Source organism: Pipistrellus kuhlii, unplaced genomic scaffold (assembly GCF_014108245.1).
Source record: "Pipistrellus kuhlii isolate mPipKuh1 unplaced genomic scaffold, mPipKuh1.p scaffold_m20_p_3, whole genome shotgun sequence".
Taxonomy (NCBI): domain Eukaryota; kingdom Metazoa; phylum Chordata; class Mammalia; order Chiroptera; family Vespertilionidae; genus Pipistrellus; species Pipistrellus kuhlii.
In genome coordinates, this window is record NW_023425529.1 from 37,816,636 (window position 1) to 37,824,599 (window position 7,964).

Here is a 7,964-nt window from a genome sequence, read left to right on the forward strand (position 1 = left end):
CCACACGCATGAGACCTAAGCTTTATTTAAACCATGTCTTATAAGGTTTATTATTTAGTTTATCCTCTTGAATGACATTAAACCAATTATAAAAACAGTAACCAAGTACTTAAAATGTTGAGTTCTCTAATTTTTTTTTATTAAACACTTGTGAAATATTTTCCAATAGCTTCTATGAGAAATTCTATTTCACTGCAATTACTAGAGAAATTCAACTGATTACCAAAATACTTTATTAGTCATCTAGAAAGTAACTTGCAATAAAATAAACATTTGAACATTGCAGAGAAAATTATAGCACAGCTCCCAGCTATTCTTTCAGCCTTAAGACATGAAGACTAGTACTGGAGTAGAGCTGGATGAGCTAGGAAGGGGTTATAAGTACAGGGATATATTTCACTGTGAAATTAGAGTAGGCATTGAAGTTGAAGGCTGGCTCCCAGTGAGTTTCCTTTTGGGAACACTAAGTAACCATCAGTACAAAGGTCACAGAAGTATCTTATGAAGCCAACCATTTATGACTCTTTGTGGCTATGGAACTGATCAAGTCAGTTGTCAAATGCAGAATGAGAGCATGGGGGCATGAGCCAAAAAGAAAGAGAGAAGAAAAGGAGAAGCACACAAGGAAATAAACATAGGTAGCAATATGTATATACATATTATATTTTATACTTGTTTTTTAATATAGCCTTGAAATGCAGAATGATTAAAGATAATGAGGACTTTTTCCTTCATACTCTTCCCCCACTTCTATCTGGTGCTATAGTGTTCCCAAATGGCTTACCCTCACATGTAGAAATCACACTAAAGTAGCCTGGAGAGGATTTAGAAGATACGAGTTAGTAAAAAATAATGTTGCCCTTATATAATTGTAAAAAATAATAATAATAAAACTACTAGGAAAGATATTAAATAAAGTTTTATAATACAGTAGTTTCAAATTTTTAATGAGAAATTCTTTCTTTAAGCATAATGGATTTTGCATGTGAAATAGTTACACACTTCCTGGTCAAAACTTATGATTAAAAGAATAATAAGAGTTTGTGACAGTGCCCAGAAAAAAGTAAATGCTATATAACAACATAAAATTTTGTAGAAAAAACTTAAATCTTTTTTATAATCATTCAAAGTTTATAGTACTTCAAATGTTTGAAGAAGCTAACAACTCTTTCTATTCTATCATAGAACATTTCAATGTTAAAATTCAAAACACTAATTCAAAAGGATATATGCACCCCTATGTTCATTGCAGCATTATTTATAATAGTCTAGATATGAAAGTAACCCAAGTGCCTATCAATAAGAGAGTAGATAAAAATATTGTGGCACATGTATACAATGAAATATTACTTGGTCATAAAAAATAATGTAATACTACCATTTGCAACAGCATGGGTGGACCTAGAGGATATTATCTATGTGGAATAAGTCAGACAGAGAGACACAAATTTTACTTATATGTGGAAACTAAAAAACATATGAAAAAACAAAATAGAAACAGACTCATATATACAGAGAATAGACTGTTGGTTGTTCAAGGGAGGGCTGTTGATAAAGATGAAGGGATTAAGAAACAAATGAGTCAGTTTGTTTATATTTAAACACATACTTAAAGCTTTTCTTGTTCATCATTCATTCCTCCACTTTAGGCTGATTAGGATCCTATACCTGCTGCCTGAAGTTTTTTTTTTGTTTGTTTGTTTGTTTAATTTCCATTAGTGAGTCACTACATGTTTGGGAATTTTATCAGATATTTTACTATATTCTATCATTGCTCTGAAGGTTAAGCAATCACTCTCATCATTTCTTGAGAATAATCATTCTCTTGCTGCTGGTAAGCTTTTTTTTAAGCTTTTCAATTTTATCTATAAATATAAAGGATCCATAACAACCAAGGCTCCACGACTGAGGAGGAGGCTGCAGGATCAGGCCCAGAGAGAGGCCTGCAGAGAGAGAGGCAGGGTCTGATCCCCGGGCGCGAGCTGCTGATCAGCCTCACCTCTTTGATCAGGCCCAGAGATAGGCCTGGAGATGCTCACTGGCATAGAAACTGACCAATCAAAACCAAATCTAGGTGAAGTGCCAGGAGCCAATGGCTGCCTAGGAGGCAGAGCTTTTGGTGCTGACTGGCATAGAAACCAAACAATCAGAACTTAATCTGGGTGAACTGTGAAGGCAGAACCTAAGATGGGGGCTGAGGAAGGATTTTAAGGGCAACAGCAGTTTGGTATAAGGTGTAAAAAAAGCGGTTCAATTTTTTCATGACCGGTTTGGTATTATAGTGCATATGACTGGCTTTCAGTCCAGATACAGGGATTATGTGTTTTTGTCTGCCAAAAGCATCTACTCCTGCTGAAAAAGGCTTCCCTCCCCCAACACCCCATTTAAGCAATCCTATTCTATATAATCTATCTATACTAATAAAAAAGGTAATATGATAATTAGACTGGGTCAACTGGCCATCTTCTGGATATCCAACTTCCTTCCAGACAAAGCCATGGTGGTGGGGCCGAGACAGAGGCAGTTAGGGGCGATCAGGCTGGAAGGGGAGGGCAGTTGGGAGCGAGATCAGACTGGCAGGGAAGGGCAGTTAGAGGCAATGAGGCAGGCAAAAGTAGTTAGGGGCAATCAGGCCAGGAGGAGAGGGCAGTTAGGGGTGATCAGGCAGGCAGAGGCAGTTGAGGGCAGATCAGGCTGGCAGGGGTGGGAAGTTAGGAGCAATCAGGCAGGCAGGCAGGTGAGCAGTTAGAAGCCAGAAGTCCCAGATTGCAAGAGGGATGTCCAATTGGAGAAGGTGCAAGCTGGGCTGAGGGGAACCCTCACCCCCCGCACAATTTTATGCACCAGGCCCCTAGTAACAATATAATTTACTAAGGAATGATTGTGATATTAAGCATTTTTATTTTTTAATTACATTTTTATTGATTTAAGAGGCAAAGGGCGAGGAAGAGAGAGATAGAAACATCAATGATGAGAGACTCAAGAGTCAGCTGCTTCCTGCATGCCCCCCCACAGAGGGTTGAGCCTTCAACCCAGGCATGTGCCCTTGACTGGAATCAAACCTGGGACCCTTCGGTCCACAGGTTGACACTCTATCCACTGAGCCAAATCAGCCAGGGCTCATTAAGCATTTTTAAACCTATTTATTACATGTCAGGCACTGGATGGATGTCTGAGGCATCAAGAACAATGACCTTAAATAGTAGATGAGCCAGATATTCAATCAAATAAGTATATTGTGATGTGACCAATGAGATAATAGAGGCATATACAAAGTGTTATGGGTGCATGACTTCACAAACAAGACTTTTAACCTAAACAAAGCAGACATTCTGCCAATGGGAATGAGAAGTTGAGGTGTATAATGTGGAAAGTTGCTGTATTTAGGAAAGAGCAAACAGCTGAAATAAAGGCATGTTTTTTTGTTTATTTGTTTGTTTGTTTCAGAAAAAGCGGCTGATAAAGCCATACTGTGCAGGTCTACCTGTGCTATGTTTAGAAATTTGGACTTTTATTCCATAGCCATGGGGAAGCCACTGAAATTGTGTTTATGCCATAAACACAATAACGATCAGACTTCTACTTTAAGGAGGGTGACTGACATCATATACATGGAAAACTGGATAAAGTGAAGAATGAAGGCAGCCAGTTGAAAAAATATCACAATAATCAAAATGAGAGAGAATATGTACATAAACTACACAATCATCAAATGCTTCACTATGAAATGAAAGTTTTTATTTTTCATGCTTTGGAAGAATGTTCTCTGAATCAGAATGATTGCTTCCCAGTTTCCTAATGGTTCCTAAATATATGAAATGTGCAGTTATAATTTAGGTGCCATAAAAATTAATATATTTCCCTTAAGAAATTTCATGGGAAAATGTAAGCTAAATTAATTCTTTTTGAAAAAAACATATGCAAAAATGAATCCATTGTATTACAACTTAGAGAAATGACAAAGGTTATGTATAGAAAGAGTCTTCTTCTTCTCATTTTAGAAAAGAACACTGGTCCTTTATGGTCAGCAGTGGGGGTGGAAACAATGATCAGCAAAGATTAGAACCCCGTTGTAGTGAAAAAATTCAGAATCTTGACTTAACCAGTCTAAGAAAATGCCAGTAAGACTTATCACAAAAGGGTGACTTGGAATAGAAGCACCAAGAATTGAGCTGTAACCCTCTCTACTCCCCACCCCAGCCTGCTGCTCAAACAACCTCTGTTAAGGAGTGACCAGCTTTGATCTCTTCCCTTTTAAAAACAACCAAATAGCTCTTGTTTTCACTCCATGATAAAATTTCCTCCTTGTAACAGAGATTTATTTCTATATTGGCATTTGATGTGTATTAAAGAAACGACTGACAGAAAAGAAAATGTAATGTCATATATTTTGTATTGTTTTTCAATATGTCTAAATTTCAATAATTTCATGGGTACCCTGACTTCTTTCCAGGGCTAATTTTTTTCTTTATAAGACAGGGTTTATGTACACAGGCAAAGTAAATTAGCTCCTGCCTCACAGTTGCTAAGAAAACGAATTGCTTAAGAAGATTAGAGTCATTTTCTTTACTTAAAGGTATTCCTGACAACCCACACTGAAATTACACAAGATTAACTCCATTAACACCATTTCCCATTCTTTAAACTAGTAACTTTCTAGAAAGCAGCATTTAGACTGAATAGTTCAAAGCATACTTTAAGAGATCTCAAATGCTTAGAAATGCTAATAAGAGTATCATTTAAGGATTCAGAATAAGGTTCTGAGAGGTCAAGTAACATTATTGGTTATATAGTGAGCCACAGTGAAATGGAAGAAAGCCGCTTGCTTTTTGTCTTTGCCATTTAGTCTGTATTTTCTTTATGTAGACAGCATTTCAAATCAAATGATAGCTTAAAGGGTATAACACTATTATATAATTCCTAAAGGCAAAGAGATTATCTGATATTTTTTGTCTTTCCTCAAAACATCTTACAGAGTGTCTTTAACTTGGGGACACTCAAATTTTTGCTGACTATTATGTCATATATTTGGCATTGCTTTGTAATTCACCAAAAAAATACGTAAAACCAAAGGACTTTATAAGCCTAACCAATGGACACAGACACCAGGGGATTGAGGGCATGGGTGGAGGGGGGTGGGGGGACAGGTTTAGGGGGATAAGGATACATATGTAATACCTTTATCCATAAAGAAATTTTTTTAAAAAAATGCATTAAGCAGAGGGCTTAACACACATACACACACACACACACACACACACACACACACACACACACACAAAATGATTAAAACAGTACCATGAGATACCAAGCTATCTCTAAGCATCTTTCTGAATCTTAAGCAAAGCCATAGCACAGGCACTAAACTTTACACTATTGATGTTAATTACCATTAGTGCTATTGAAGTGTACAATGCACAAATCTCTCTCTCACAATAGGTTGGCCTGAGCCAGAAGCATTCTGAAAAAAATGCAAGCGTCATCCATCAATTGCTTCACCTGACCATCTCTGAACCTTAAGTATTCCTCAAGGTTTTTAACTGCAAAATTAATACACAAATGTATTTTTGTTTAAAAACCCAAATATTTTAGAAATAGATGAAACAATGAAAAGTCCTATTTTCCTTATTACTCCCCATATTTTTCTCTAACCTCTTTCACTGTCCTTATATTAATGCAAGAAAACTCTGCATTGTGAGACAGAGCTTCATTTTCTTCTTGGTCCTTTAATGGTAAGTTCCCAGGTGGAAAATACTGAGGAACACTGACCTAGATCTTTCTTAAAAGATCTTAATTTGAATGAACTGCTGAATTCCCAGGTTTAGAAATAGCTATTTCCACTTACCATAAAATAAATCTAAAAATGTGCTGAATTATAATTACTTTATGTTAAGACAGAATAAGAGCAGATCTCAAGGGAAAGTCATTAACCATTCCATTGTAAAACTTGTCATCAGAGAGAACAGTGAGATAATATCCATAGAAACACTAGTTGCCGTTTATTTATTGAGAATTAACTAGATGCCAGACCCTGATCTTAGTGTGTAATAAGATTTTCTAAAATAAAGGCTCAGCAGTGAAATTTTAAGACATGGCATGTGATCATCAGTATATGTGTTCATATTATCTTGAATTTGTATATCTTCCATTATTTTGTTTGATGCAAGACTGAGAAATGATTACTGATATTACTTATGATTATCTGAATTCACAACAGAGAAATCCAGTGGGTGGGTAAAGCCACAGATGAATGCAGTGGTGGGGTCCCTCTCTGAGTTCAGGTTCTCAAAGCTATGCCAGCATTCCCCAAACTTCAAGCATTCTTGTTCTGCTGCTGCTATAGCTACACTTAATGCCTTTAAATTGATTCCCTTTCTTTAAAATTAAATTTACTTTTCAAAGAAACATCATGTAAGTGGGAAATTTATATGGATTATTTGCCGTAAATAAAAAAAGATAACTAGAAAAATAAATTCAATAAAACAAAGTGATCTTATTAAATTCTGATTGATATTGTTGCCTGCCGGTATTCCTGAGCCCGAAACCTGCACTGTCTCTGTTCAAAGAGTGCATCAGCAAGTGGCAATGATATATGTTAACTAGAAACAATCAGCTTTCTCCTTGTCTTAAACAGAATGATTGGTTAAAGAACTGAAAGAGAATAAGGGGGGGAAAAGCAACTCTCTCCAAAGTACTTTTTAAATGACATCTAATACTGTGCCAGGTAAAATTTCAAATAACTTCCTATTACCTATAATGATTTTGCCTGTGTTTATGATACAAGTCCCAAGGTAATCTAGAAAATGATTTGTGAATTTCCTGAAGAATCAATCTCCTTTATTTTTATTTTGGTCTCAGAATCTCAAAAGAAATCTTGTTCTCACTGCTCCAATATACCAAATAATAAATGGCAAGTAATATCAAGTTGGTAGGAATGAAAGTTATTAACCAAAAAAACTTATTTGCAGAAGGCAACTGTTAGGTAGACGAAAACAGTGTTGATTTAGGAAGCACAATTAAGTTCAACCACATACTAGCTTGTTTGGCCTTGATAGGTCAGTAAACCACTCAGTATTTTCTCATCTGCAAAAAACAGGAAAACACTACCTGTCTAACTCATGGGTACATGAATTAAAGTAAGAGAAATGCTTGGCACAACAGACACTCAAAAAATGTATTTGTATCAAAAGTTACATATGACTTGCAGCTTATTAAAACTCACAAAAATCCAAATGTTTTAATCTTAATAAAAATATCTCCATTTATTTTACCTTGGTAATTCTGAGGCACTATGGCTCAGTTTCAGATGCAACTTTGAAAATTAAAATTCATCCTTCTGAAAGCCTAAAATGCCCCTGAAAAACTGGTCATTAAAAACCTGGTCATCATTTGGTCCAAAATATCTTAAAAGTCTTAAACTGAAAAAAAAAGTGAACATGGCAAATGTTATTGGTATACAAAATAATTATCCACGTGTACAGTATCTGAATACATTTTATGATGGCTTGAAACAAGTTTAGTGACCTTTTCTTTAAACATGGCTAAAGTAAAGATATCTAAAATTATAGTGCCATCTACAGGCAAAGAAAAGACTCTTAATTACAGCACATTTTATGCTTTCACATTTTCTAATTGCTACTCAATGTTTTAAAAGAAAAATGAGATTTAACAATCTACATAGTTAATTTTGATTGTATTTACATAATTTATTTATTAATGTATTTATATCAATATAATTTGTCATCAAATAAAGTAAAATATTTTCTCTACAATTTTTACTACCTAATATATCATCATTGCCATTAAAATAGAGGCAATTTTTAAAATCCATGATACAATCGTCATTTTTTGTGTCCTACATTAAAATATATGACAAAACAAGAACTTTTTAGCATTAAAAAAAATCCAAACACCCTATCATCTCAACAGAATATCATTTTCATATTTTTAAAATATATTTTATT